Genomic DNA, 14,476 nt, shown 5'->3' with positions numbered 1-14,476 from the left:
TTTCTGTCTTGCAGAACATGGGAAAAAAAAAAAAAAGTATTTAAAAAAAAACCAAAACAAAATACATTTAAAATTCTGCTGCCCCGATACGACCCGCATTTTTTTTTGGCTTACATACCACTCTACAGGCTTCACGGGACCACTGTGATACGCCTCAGGGAGAGGCCGCTGGGCACACAGGTGTGAAGAAGCAGCCAGTTTGCCCGACATTCCCCACATTTTTCATTTTTTCTGTGTGTGGGTATCCACACTTGCGCACCTGCCTGACATTTGTTTTTCCCCCCCCACAGTTCCTAATCTGGGATCCTAAGGTGGTTTGTCATGTGGTGGGTGCAGCAACACGCTATATCAGTAGAAGCTCCTAACCTCCTTCTCCTTATAACCATAAGGGGGGGACACATCAGGCAGAGCTAGGGGGGAGTCTTCACTTGTATCTTAACTGAATTCTCGATGCTAAACACCTTCATTAGCCTGGCGATGTTCTATATTACCTACTCCTCACCTTTACTTACTCGTACAACCCCTGTAGCCACAAATGAGTAGATTTTTGCACAACCTGTAACTCCAGAGTGATCTGGTGGGCAAGTAATTAAGAAAGTAGAACTGATTTATAAAGCGCCTATCTGCAAGCATGTCCTCCAACTTACAGAGAAAACCCAGAGAGTGGTGGCAGGACTGGCACTCCAGTCACTGTAAGAAAACCTGATGCTGTTCCAGTGTGGTGCTGAGGTGTCACCTGCTGCACTCGGGTCCCAATCCAGGTGGTTCTGCGTGAGGTGGGTGCTGCAATGCGCTGAATCAGTAGAAGCTCCTAACCTCCTACTCCTTATAACCATAAGGGGGGGCGGGGGGGACACCTCAGGCCAAGCTGGGGTCCTCACTTGTGTCTTAACTGTATGCTCGACGCTACATGCCTCATTACCCTGGTGATGTTCTTCATTACAGTTATGACTCCATTACCTCTTCCTCACCTTTACTTACTCATTCCACCCCTGAAGCCACTAATGAGTAAATCTGCACAACCTGTAACTCCAGAGTGGTCTAGTGGGCAAGTAAAACATATTTATAAGTGCCTTTCTCCAAGCAGGTCCTCCATCTTACAGAGAAAACCCGAGGAGTGGTGGCAGGATTTGCACAGCAGCCACCATAACAAAAACCTCATGCTGTTCCAGTGTGGTGCTGAGGTGTCACCCGCTGCATTCGGGTCCCAATCCATGTGGTTCTTTTTTTTTTTCAGCATTAAAGAAAACAGTCGGTGACCTAGTTGCGATTTCCTAGAAATCAGAACGAGGTATTCATGAAGTTCAAGGTGACTTTGGCACCGTCTTAAGCAATGACAGTTTTCTTCACGTAACGTGAGAGAAGCGCTGCATATTGCTCTTGTTCTGGACCTCCGGCTGGAGTTGAAAAATGAAAGGTTAAAGTTGTGAATCTTAAATCAGATCTCAGCAACATTTAGCCGCTGACAGTAGGTAACAGATTCTGCTCACTAACCTGACTATAGTTGACTTTACCGGCCTCGATGCTCTGTGCCATGTTTAGTGATAATGAAGCGCTGCACACTTCCAAGTATATCCAGTATGGATGGCCATGCCAGCATCAAGCTATGAGGTTAATTCTTTGTGTTAGGGCCTGAAAGACTGTTGAAAACAGATGACACAAAGAAAATAATAATATCTTAGATAAGAACTGACAAAAAGCCAAAGACTTGAGAGAAGATTTACCTCCTAACAGGACAGTATGGCCAAAGCCACAATGAAGTCGCTATCAAACAAAAAGTTTTCAGTCCTGTAGCCATGCAGTTATAGCCCAGAGTGCAATGATCTTCCACATTAGTCCACCGTTGGCTACCTGTTCCCCATAGTTCCTCCTAGAGTACGAAAGGCACTATATAATAAAAACGACACCAATTTGAAGACCCTTGCTCCTTTTCAGGGTTTCTGCTAATCAGAGCTCAGTTTCAGCAGGCCTTTGGCTTCACGTCTGTCAAGCACAGCACCGGCGCCTACTGGAGGGCTTCTCTCTTCACACATGTTCTGCAGTGCACCCCACCCCACCCCACCCCCAATTTGCTACAGCCTAGGAGCCTGAGAAGCGAGGCCGCCTAGCAGATCCTTCCCGTTATCTTTACTAATTACATTTGCCCAGTGATGACAGCTCACAGTTAGCTGGAGGGGGGCATTAAAGGGCGATACAGGAAACAGCCTGTTCCTGCCTGAAGGGAAGAACAAAAAAAAAAAAAAAGAGAATGCCCAAGATCCTGACATGCTACAAAGTCATGTCCTCTTTACAAAGAGCTCCCTCTTCATTCCTCACTATCCATCCTGCTCTCTCCTCTGCAGCAATGTCCGTGAGCTTGGTGGATTATTAGTAAGCCTGGCACACAGACAGTACAAATTGGGTTGCAACTTATGCAGGGTTTTTAAAGTATGAATTGTCCAAAACACACTTACAGTGTCAGTAAAAGCTTTTTAATCAGAATGAATTTCACAGGCCAGTCCACGACCCGGACACCTACATCACATACTGACACTGGGACTCCATACTTCTGTAGGTAGGCTGTCTTTGCTTTGCATGCTGGAAAATATGATCATTTAAACATCATCCTGTCTCACTAGATGCATTTACATGTGCCGTAATAAGCCAGTCATTCACAGAAACCTGATTTCTAAAATGCCATGCAGGCCTTTAGTGAAACCAAATAATTGGCCTTTGAGAAACCTGATTAACAGATGTAGATTTCTCTGCGAATAATTGGCATGTAAACCCTTAACCGGGTTACTGTTAAAGATTTTGTAGTCTGCATGTGTCCATTGTGCGTGCATTTGCTTCCCACATGCTTTGCGAGACATGGATGCTATCCAGTGACCTGAGACAAAGACTGGACTCCTTTGGTATTGTGTCTCTTCAGAGAATCCTTGGGTACTACCACTGGTTTGACTTTGTATTGCCCATGGAGTCCCGAATGAAGCACATTTACCTGCATTGTAAGGGAGCGTCAGTTACGGCACTACGGCCATGTGGCGCATTTCCCTGAGGGTGATCCGGCTCATAAGATCCTCATTGTTGGGGTACCCAAGTGGCTGGACCAGGCCAAGAAGTCGCCCACGTAACACCTGGCTGCGGTAGATAGAGGTTCATTTCTGGAGGGTGGGACTGGACCGCGTGTCTGCCTGGGGGGGTTGCCAACTGGGATCCCGAGTTGTTTCATCGTGTAGTGGGTGCGGCAACGCACTGTACCAGTGCATGCTCCCCATCTTGACTTCGACTTGATGCTTTCAGTAGTCACAGGCAGAGGTGTCCACAAAATAAACTTTCAGAGGCAAATGTTCAGGCCATCTTCTGGTTCTGGTTCTTCTGGTTGAAATTTTATGTCACAATAGTCCAGAAATCGCTGAATTTATCTTGATGAGCTGAATGTGCAGTGCTAAAATCAGCATAATCTCGAGAGCAACATGTTAAAAGTAATGTGTGTTGCGTAATCCGACTACTTTTTAAAGTGTCACGTAACCTAATGCAATACTCACTGAAGTAAAAATACCTGCGTTATCTTTATCCCAGCAGCACTCAGTGTGAGATGAGAAGCACACGTACAGGTATGACGGTCCATGGCAGGGCTCAGTTGCACAGCAAACCAGAAAAGAGTTTGCTGCATGCACTCCAGTAACAGAAACCTATAAATAAAGTGTCAATTGAACTAAATGTATTTATGAAACATAAGAAAATTGTCACAGGCGTCAAGCTTATTTTCAGATTCACGGTGGCTGATGAGAACGTTTTAACATTTAATGACGATGGAGTGTTTTAAAAAAGGAGAACTCCTGAAGATTACTTGGACATCTAAACAGAGATTATTAAGAAACCAGATTTCTGCCTTAAATCGGGTTATACACTTTAAAGCAGTTGTGTGTGTGTAAACATACTAACTGTTGGTGAGAAATCATTTGGAAATAAGTTTTATTTTGTCTTCAAGGGGCACTCCTCATGTCTTGGAATCAGAATTTAAATCCAAGTCTAATCTCTACTGACTTAGTAAAACCAACATGCATGTTCTTTGTGTGTCACTGGCCATGCCCCTATAACCCCAAATACCTCAACACTCCCATACCAGAAGCCACAAGATGCCTCGAATAGCCAGTTATTGACAGAGTCTGACAAGATAAACTCTTTTCCAGGTTGAACATGCTGGAAAATATAATATGTGGCACTTGGTTTGAAAACCCCTTCTACAGGGTGGCACACGAAAAACCAAACCGTCTCTGACCGGATGCCTTGAGCTATTATAGAGGCAGGTGCCGTCGAGATCGCGGAGCCTCGTTGTCGCGACGGGGTCAACAACCCCAACTGTGCATTAGTAAGGAAGCTGTGAGCCGGTGGGTACAGATATGCGTAAAAGAGATCTGGAAGTTGTATTCTCTGCAACAGAGGATTGGAATAGTGGAGGCGTATGTGTCTACCGCTTCTTTTAAGGAAATGCGGGACATTTTCGCACAGACGTTTCCTGGGGTAAACCTAGAGTTGGTGAAGAAGTGGCGTAAGACTGGGTCAGCAGCAAACTGCAAAAAAAGAATCGGGCCCCATCCGTTCGTACACCTGCGGTCGTAGCAGATATTCAGGAACGGAGGGCCTAGGAAATCGACACATAAATTGGCACAATAAGCGAATGTTTCACCCAGGTCTTGTCAACGTGTGTTGTACTCGCTACAAATGAAGCCGTACAGAATGACTTATGTCCAAGAACTGAAGGACGATGACAAGGAAAAACGTGTATTTTATTGCACGTGGCTCCTTCAAACAATTGCAATTGGATTTTTGAATTGCATATCTTTCAGATATGTGACTTTTCCGAAGATTTTCCATTGTAGTCTTCATTAAAATAATCTTAGCCAGTCAGAGACAGTCGGCGATGAGCTCCTGTGAAGGCTAGTCATGTAATGTGACATGCCCAAAACCTCACTGCAACTAGTGTCACGACTCGCTTCAGCAGTTTGATTTTGCCTTCAGTTGAAGCGGCGGCTCTGTAAACATGAGATGAGACAGTCATTGAATGGTCATCCAGTCGTACGATGCATAGAGTGCACTGACAAGGAATATGAACAGAGTGTGTTTTGAACCTGACAAATAGAAAAAAAGCACATCAGTCTGACAGCTCGTATTTTAGGTACCACGACAGAATGGGGAAGAAAGAAAAAAAGAGCAGAGATTGTGGCTGAACTTGCCATATCTGTTAACCATTTGTAGAGCATGGGCTCCGTCAGGCAGCACGCTTTTGGCTGTTACAAAAAGGAGTGCTGGAAGGTTCGAATGCAGTTGGTAAAATCTGACACGCCCAACAATTTCCAGTCGTTTCAATTGACGTGGTCTGGTGAAGAGATCAGAATCTGACACACCCCACTACTAGCAGTCGTGTAATGAGACATCGGCTTTACTGAACTAAGACAATGTTCCTTTAGCAATGCATGTTAGGCTGCTCCTGTTTTCACTTGATGGCTACCCCTTGTAGAGTTAGTTTATGGAATCACATTTAGCAGAAAACCGGCCTGTAGCAGTTGTATGTCATGAGTGACGTACCGCATCTTTACAGGAGCCAAAATCAATTTGTAACAGCAGGGGGTAATGACACCAAGTTAAAGAGCTGAATTTGTTATAATTGTAGTCAGAAGTAGAATAAGCCTTCTCTTTATGAGGAAAGATTAAAAGAGCGGAGCCTATACAGTTTAAGCAAAAAAAGATTAAGAGGTGACATGATTGAAGTACTTAATAATAATTCTTTGCGTTTATATAGCGCTTTTTTCACTACTCAAAGCGCTCAGCAATTGCAGGTTAAGTAGGGCCCAACAGAGCAGAGTCCCTTTTTGGCATTTACAGGATTCGAACTGGCAACCTTCCGATTGCCAGTGCAGACCCCTAGCCTCAGACCCACCACTCCGCCATAAAAAAGGGAATTAATCCAGTGGATCGAGGGGGTGGCTGTAAAATGAGTTCATCAAGAACACGGGGAAACAGTTGGAAACTTGTTAAGGGTAAATTTCGCACAAACATTTGGAACTCTTTCTTGATACAAAGAACGATAGACACTTGGAATAAGCTACCAAGTCGTGTGGTAGACAGTAAGTGTTTAGGGACTTTCAAAATTCGACTTGATATTTTTTTGAAAGAAATAAGTGGATAGGACTGGCGAGCTTTGTTGGGCTGAATGGCCCATTCTTGCCTAGAGTGTTCGAATGGTCTTTAGGAGATGAAATGAATCAGTGGTGTGGCAGTGTAATTGAGTTTAGGAGTAAATGTGTTGCATTGGTGTGAGAAGTGGGATATTCCTGTCCCACAGGTGTCAGATGTAATTGGGGTGCAGCGTACTAGACTTACTGCAAGGAAGAATTACCGGAGTACAGTAGTGATGTTACCTGTCCAAGAAAAGCAATGGTAACATACGTGGTGTGATCAAAAAATTCAGTGAATGTTTTTAAAAAAAGAAGTGTTTATTACAGTGAAAGATTTACAACTACTAGTCACCCTCAAAATACTCTCCTCCACTTCGAATGCACTTATCCCAACGCTCCTGCCACTTTTCAAAACAGTTCTGGAAGTTTTTCTTTTGAGAGTGTCTTTAGCTGGGCTGTCGTGGCTACCTGGATGTCCCCAATGGATTGAAATCGTTTGCCTTTCATGGTCATTTTCAACTTAGCAGAACAGCCAGAAGTCGCACGGTGCCAGATCCAGTAAATAAGGTGGATGCGGACACGGCATAATGTTTTTATTCGACAGAAATTGTCGTACTAGAAGGGATGTGTGACAAGAAGCGTTGTCTTGATGAAGAATGAAACCGTTTCAGCATTTTCCTCCGTTATTGAGGTCGAAGGATGTCCTGATCTTTCCTCATCTTCAGCCGAGTCAGATCCATTACGAAATCGATCAAACCACTTGTAAACAGTCTTAATTGTCAGTGCAGTGTCACCATAAGCCGATTTTAACATCTGATGGGTTTCCTGAACTTTTTGCAGTTTGAAACAAAATTTCATGTTAATGCGTTGCTCGATATCCATTATTAACTTGAATAACACACTTGAACTCAACAGTGGCTCACAAATGACTGACAGTATCAAACAAGTTGAAACTTGACACAAACGCGGCTCTAGAATGGACATGTCAGATCCAACATTGAATTGTGTTGCGTTGCTCTTGGATGGTGCTCTGCACCAACATTCACCGTACTTTTTGATCACACCTTGTACTACGCTATGAAAACTTTCCCTTTGCTAGGCAAATTAAAGCATTACTCCAACCAAAATGTTGTTTAGAACATTCGAACAATCGATGATGGGAGAACAGGTGTATGAGCCCAGCAAGCTCATCCATCCTATTCACCTACTGGACATTCTCCAAAATTGCATCACGTTAAGATCTGAAGGTCTCCAAAGTTCTACTCTCCATTATACTACTTGATCATTCTTCTGACAAATAAACAAAGGGGGTGGCAGGTCTTCCACTTAAAGCACCATGGTAACTAATGAGTGAGCAACTATTGGGCAGGACTTCGGACCAATAAATTAGGGGGGAGACGGGTCTTCAATTCAAAGGCTTAATTGTCTTGAGCATGCTTCACCGTCACACATGACAGTGCCTTATTTAACAAAACAAGTCAAGTCAAGTTGGGGAGCATGCACTGGTACAGCGCGTTGCCGCACCCACTACACGACGAAACAACTCAGGATCCCGGTTGGCAACCCCCCAGTCACACACGCGGTCCAGTCCCACCCTCTGGAAGTGACCCTCTATCTGCCGCAGCCAGGTGTTACATGGGCGACATCTTGGCCTGGTCCAGCCACCCGGGTCGCCAACAATGAGGATCTTACGAGTCGGATCACCCTCGGGGAAAGGCACCACATGGCCATAGTGCCATAACTGACGCTTCCTCACAATGCAGGTAATGTGCCTCAGTCGGGACTCCATGAGCAACCACTCATTCGACACAAAGTCAAACCAGCTGTACTCAAGGATTTTCCAGGGAGACACAGTACCAAAGGAGTCCAATCTTGATCTCAGGTCACTGGATGGCATCCATGTCTCACAACCATATAGCAAAACAGGAAGCACCAGGACTCTAAAGACTTGGACCTTCGTCCCTTGCCTAGATATCGGGAGCGCCACACACCCCTTTCCAGCGACCTCATGACCCCCCCCATGCTCTCCCTATCTGTCTACTGACATCATAGGAAGAGTCACCAGAGACCTGAATGTCACTGCCAAGGTAAGTAAACCTCTCAACAAGAGAAACAAAACATTAGTAAAAATTCATGTCTGGGATGTTGTCAGCATATGTCTGGATACCTGATCGTTGAATTAGGCAACAGGAGTAATTTGTGCACATTTTGATATCGTTTGCTGCTTTTCATTCTGGCTTCTCATCCCAAGTACAGTACATTGTATCAGGAATTTTGTTACCTCAAGGAAAACCTGACAGTAAATATTTTTCTCAGACATCACTACACAAACGGCAGTTTCAGCAAAAGAGAAAAGTAATTCCTTTTGGGTGGAGTATTCCATGCAGGCTGCTGCCTTTGTTGTGGTGGCACTGATTGTTATCAGGTAACTTGTTTTAGTCAAGAGATTAACAGGTGGGTTAATGTAGCGCTAACGTGTTATACTGGCACATTTAATCCAAGGGATGTCATGTAAAGGAGTTGTTCTGTGAAATCATTAACAATGTTTATATTCAGTTTTTTTTTTTGAGTGGTTTGGCTGTATTTTGTTTTTACTTTTTTTTTTTTTTAACTTATGGAGAACTCGATTCTATCACATAGTTTTGTTTTAAAACAGTGGGACATTTTTTTGTAAAATACTGCAACCAAAACTGAAAACATTGATATCTCGATGATGGGTGTGTGTGTTTGTAAAGCTAAAACAGTACCAAACTCGAAACATTTGTCCTTTTATTCAGTCACACAACTGGAGCAAATGTACTCAAAATGGAATTCTGGGTGCTGCACTTCATAAAATAAAATACCAAGACTGACTTGGAATCATCTATACAGTATGTAAGTCCATCCATCCATTATCCAACCCGCTATATCCTAACTACTGCTGGAGCCAATCCCAGCCAACACCGGGTGCAAGGCAGGAAACAAACACCAGGCAGGGCGCCAATCCACCACAGGGCACACACACACACCAAGGACAATTTAGAATCGCCAATGCACCTGACCGGCATGTCTTTGGACTGTGGAAGGAAACCCACACAGACACGGGGAGAACATGCAAACTCCATGCAGGGAGGACCCGGGAAGCGAACCCAGGTCTCCTAACTGTGAGGCAGCAGTGCTACCACTGCGCCACCATAACGCCCGGCAATCAGTTCAGACCTATCGTATTCTTTTTATTAAGTGATCAGAGCCACTACTGCATAACAGATCAGCGTTACCTCAGCCGGGTTTCTTTTGTGATTTATATAGCCCATCACCTGACCTCTGCCATTGTGCCACCCTCTATATATAAGTGCTATTGTTAAATATAATGATTTGAAATGAAAGGATTGAGGACTTGAACTGTGAGAGTTGAACACTTTTTATGCGTGTATCTCTTCCATAATGGCTGTCTGTCACATATTGTAGGGTTTAGATGCTCTTCAATTCTGAATTCTAAATTCAATTATAACCACAACTACCTTTACCAAACCACTTTACGTCACTTTATTAGTTTGGCTGACTGTTTTATCCAAGGTAACTTGCAAATCACAAGCACGCAGTAAGTCTTTCCATTTTACTTTTCAGAAGAAATGAAAAACAAAAGATGAGCTATGTAACAGAGAGACAGCTCTCTATGCACAGAGAAACATAATTGAAATCATAAAAGCCAAATGCGCATTAAACTCTCAATAGAACATCGCACATACAGTAAATGGAGGATAGATTGTTTTAAATAAAACACGCAAAAAGCAACAGCTCAGAACAGACAAACATACGTTACACTATGTGGATACACATACATAACAATGTTCTCCCAATATAAGCAGGACTTCTTCATCTGCTTGCTTACTTTCGTACTGTAATACAAGTTTGTCCTTTTGAGCCATTTCTTTTACATTTTTCTTCAAATTACAAAACCATATGTCTTCCAGTAAAAAGACAATAAAAGAGAATTTCAGAAACCTAAAGGACACAAAGGGAGAAATCACTAAAAATAAGAAGGAAATAGCAAATGAGCTGCACAAAGATTTCACCCAAGTGTTTGTAAAGGAAGAAACAAATAGTATGCCCCATGCAGAAGTAAAAAGAACCTCAGATTTCAAATTGTAAGAGTTAGATTTAAGTCCTCAATACATGGAAAACTAATAAAATCCTAGACCTAATGGGAAAGTGAAAGAAAGACGTCATTTAAAAACTCTTATTAGGCACTCTGTGTTTCCCGTTTAAGATGGGTTGAAATCGAAGTGATCAACATAGACTTGAGTGTTAATGTTTGCAGTGCACCATGCAATGCGTATGTCTCTGTTATTGGTATGGGAATCGTAAAAGCAGTATATTAATGTTTGCGATGGGCCATCTGTTGGAATCACAAATGCAATGCGTATGTCTCTGTTATTGGTATGGGAATCGTAAAAGCAGTATATTAATGTTTGTGATGCGCCACCTGTTGGAATGACAAATGCACTGCATTTTTTACTGAAAATGTTTGTGATACACCATCTTTTGGAAAGACGGAGACATAGCAACTGGACAGACACACAGACACTTATCTTTTTATTAAAGTGGATATTTGAGTAGTCACTTGAGAAAGGAGAAGTACCTGCAATTGTGACTGCAATCTTCAAGAAGGGAGGCAAAATGAAACCTAGCAATTATAGACTAACAGGTCTTCCTGCTCTACCGTGAAAAATTAAGGAAGCTAAAATAAGAAATAAATTTGAAAAGATTTTGGTGTAGTTAGTAAACGTGTGAAATTCACAGATGACATTAAATTAGAGGAATGGCAGACACTGTGGAGGCAGCAAAAACAATTCAGAAAGACTTGGACAAGCTTCAGAACTTGGTGAGCACTTGGAAAATTAAGTTTAACGTAGAGAAGTGCAAAGTGCTGCATGTGGGCAACAGGAACATCAATTAAAAATACAAGATGGGAGATGCTGTCCTACAGGAAGCAACTTCTGAAGAGGGTTTAGGGGTTTGTGTTGACAAAACATTTTCATTGGCTAAGCAGTGTGTAGAAGTGATTAAAAAAGGATAAAATGTTAGGTTATATCAGTACAACAGTTGAATATAAACCAATGGAACATTATGCTCAGAGTATATAATGCACTGGTGAGACCACATCTGGAGTGTTGTGTACCATTCTGGTCACCACGTTACAAGTAAGACATAGCAGCACTTGAAGGAGTGCAGAGGAGAGCAACCAAGTGCATCATGGGACTTAAGGACAAGTCCTACTGTGACAGACGTAGAGAGTTAAACCTGTTTAGTGTCGAGCAAAGGAGACAGAGTGAGGACCTAATCCAGGTCTTCAAAATCCTCAAAAGGTATTGATAAAGGGGATCCAGCCAAATTCTGTCAACTTAACAATGAATCACATAGTTGAAGACAAAAGTGAAATTAAGGAGAAGGACATTTAGGACTGAAGCCAGGAAGCACTTCTTTTTGGGAATGAAGCAGAAACCTTAACAACCTTTAAGAGGTATCTGGATGAGATATTGGGACAGCTCAGCAGACAAACCAGATGGACTGAATAGTCTTCTCTTGCTCATCAAATGTTCTCATGTGACTTTAGTTTGATTCATCATAACTTTGTGTACATTTTGTATCAACACTGTAAATTATTATACTCTTACATGTAAAAGTTGAAACTTTTATTCAAAGCAACTTACAAATCCACCCATCCACCTTCCCAGGGCAGGATTGCAGGGGTAGCCACATCCTATACCAGCAAAATCACAAGCCATTATTACAGTGATGTCCGTATTTTGACCATACAATATAGCCAGCTAGGTGACAGAATTAGGGTCACACAGTCCAGGGCAAGTGGAACCAACAGCCAACACTTAATTCTCACAGTGTCACCATGCCCATTTCTAACTACTTTAGTTGTCAATGCAGATGATGGAAGTTAGACTGAAGGAAGTTAGGTTACTTAGTAAAGAATTTTTTGGGTCTACTTACACAAGCAAATATGTACTTTAAAGGGGCAAATATTAAAGAAACAATGTTTTTGCATGGGTGACAAAACAATTAAGAATTAAAACCTTGTGATCCAGCATCTTTACAGGTAAATCAGATGGGAAGGCTCTACCTCAACACACACACGCTCTACAGTAAGAATTTTTAAACTGTACAATCACTTCCCTACACTCTCACCATTATTCCTTTGCACCTCCTGTAATCAGAATGGCACATGATGCACACTCTTAATGTTGCGGGTCATTTTTATTTAATACAGGTAAATGATGCAGTGTGCTTTAAGTCACATGAGGTAGGACAAGGACCCGTACTCTTTGGTGCTAAGTTGGGCTCCAGAGTTGTTTCAACATATGGGCAGTGCCCGGGGGCCCCAGAAGCATAGGGGCCCACGATGTTTCCAATGCCTATGAAAGCAGGGGCCACAGTGTACTACTTTACCTGGAGGGCCTATGATGCGGTTAAGAAGGCCATGGCTGCAGTGGTCACTCCTGCAGAGTCATAATAATAATTAATAATAAGAAAGGCTGCCCATGAGCTCAAGTCATGAAAGAATAGTAAATGATTTACTTTAAATCACAACATGGGACAGGTCGTATGACAGACACATCAGACAGAGACAAGGATCAAACAGACAGATGTCCATGTGCTATTTAAGCCCTGACCATGCAGACTGCCTGGAAAGCCCCTTTCTTCCAGCACGTCCCCTCAGTGTCCGATCAGCCAGGCTCTGGACCGGTCCTGCCCCTCTTCCAGTGACTCTGCTCAGTTTCCCGACTCGGCGAAGCGCCGCATCCCGCAGGCACATTGTTCAGCAATTTCCTGACTAAGACAGACCCCCCTCACTCCCCTTTCCTATACATCAGCAGCCAAGAGGGGTGGGACTGGGGGGCTCGCACCTTTTCCTGTAACTTCCGAACTCGCGTTACAGTCGAAACGCCCCGAGCAGGAATGCCAAAGAGAAAACGATCAAGAGAACCGAGTCCATCGCACGATACAGAAGAAAACTTGAGTTTGCGGCGAGGAGACTGGGCTGAACTGAAACTGGTTTCCTTCCCCGGGGGTCGTCGGCGGTGGCGGCGGAGGAGGAGAGGGGGGTTTTTTTTCCAGCAATGCGCTTTTATGCGTCAGTTACTGCGGAGCTTCTCTGCCGGTAGTATGAGGCACAGATGCTCAAAACGAACACACAAGTTGAGATCGGATGATAAGCAATCGAGGACACAAGCTACGCCTCTCCGCTCGACACCCAGTGCCCCGTCATCGCAGTCTTTTTACTCCGCTGCAGTCACCTGGGCTTCCCACTGGAAGCGGCGTCTGGCGGTAAATGTGCCGGTGGTGGAAAGCTGTCCGTAACTGGGAACCGATCAGCCCGAACGCGACTCCCTGTGTCCGCAGCAGACGAAGAAGTAAATAAAACACAACGTATGTCTGCTTACCTTGCCATATGGAAAGTAGAAATATCCCACACAGAGGATCTCGTCTAAGCCACCAAGACACAGGGACGTGGATCACACGTTTTAAGTCCTCCGCGTTTTCTTTCTGCTTTTTCTTCCCTGTAACTAAAAGGGTTTCAGTTGGGCCTCTGAAACCAAAACCGCTCACTTTCTCTTCTTCTGTAGTTCCTTCGTGATTCCTTCTCTGCGTGAGCGATCCGACCGCCACATTCCAAACTTACCCCAACAATGAGAAAGGTGGGTTGGACTCCAATTGCAAGCAAAAGAGAGAGAGAAGAACCAGCCCCCTTTTTTGTCGGAAAATACGAAAAGTGAGTCACTAACACTGCAAGACTCCCCCTGGCGGGCAAATTTTCAGTAAAAGAGTGAAATTCATTAATCCTCAGGTAATACTGCAAGTTTATTTTCCAATGTGTCGTTGACGGTAGATATCAGTCCACATTACTCTTGCTGTAATGCTGAGTGGCTTGATATACTGTATTACGTAATTTTTATACCGGTATATACTGAACATAATTCGTTACTGAGCACCATGTTCTCTATCTGACCTTGCGCCAGATTCTAGACTTTCGAGGTACTACTGTCTCTCTCTGGTTTCTCCACTAATAGCAATCGGTTTTGTCGCTCGCCACACAAGTGTGCCCTGCGGTAGGCTGGCACCCGACGCTAACTGAATTGAACAGACTGAGTGAATGGATAAACACCGTAAAAAGTCGAATACACCACTTTTAACGCCGGTAATTATCACCTGTTTTCACGGACTGAGCGGTTTAGTTAAATATTTCGTGACAGCTGTAACCCTCCATTTATTCATGTGCTGAGCCAAAACACTGAAAATGTCCCCAGACGACGGAAGACATC

General features: G+C 43.5%; 1 protein-coding gene across 2 annotated transcripts in view; it reads right to left on the bottom strand.

The window, feature by feature from the left end:
* luzp1 (leucine zipper protein 1) overlaps positions 1-13,866 on the bottom strand; it is a 145,615-nt gene extending 131,749 nt beyond the window's left edge. For both annotated transcript variants that reach the window (XM_039739192.1, XM_039739193.1), the window contains exon 1: positions 13,598-13,866. The gene's annotated coding sequence lies outside the window, so the exon portion shown is untranslated. The remainder of the gene's footprint in view (positions 1-13,597) is intronic.
* Positions 13,867-14,476: the final 610 nt, after the last annotated feature.

The sequence above is a fragment of the Polypterus senegalus genome, chromosome 17, assembly GCF_016835505.1.
Source record: "Polypterus senegalus isolate Bchr_013 chromosome 17, ASM1683550v1, whole genome shotgun sequence".
Classification (NCBI taxonomy): Eukaryota; Metazoa; Chordata; class Cladistia; order Polypteriformes; family Polypteridae; genus Polypterus; species Polypterus senegalus.
The sequence above is the reverse complement of the archived record's forward strand: the minus strand, read 5'-3'. Positions and strand labels throughout refer to the sequence as shown.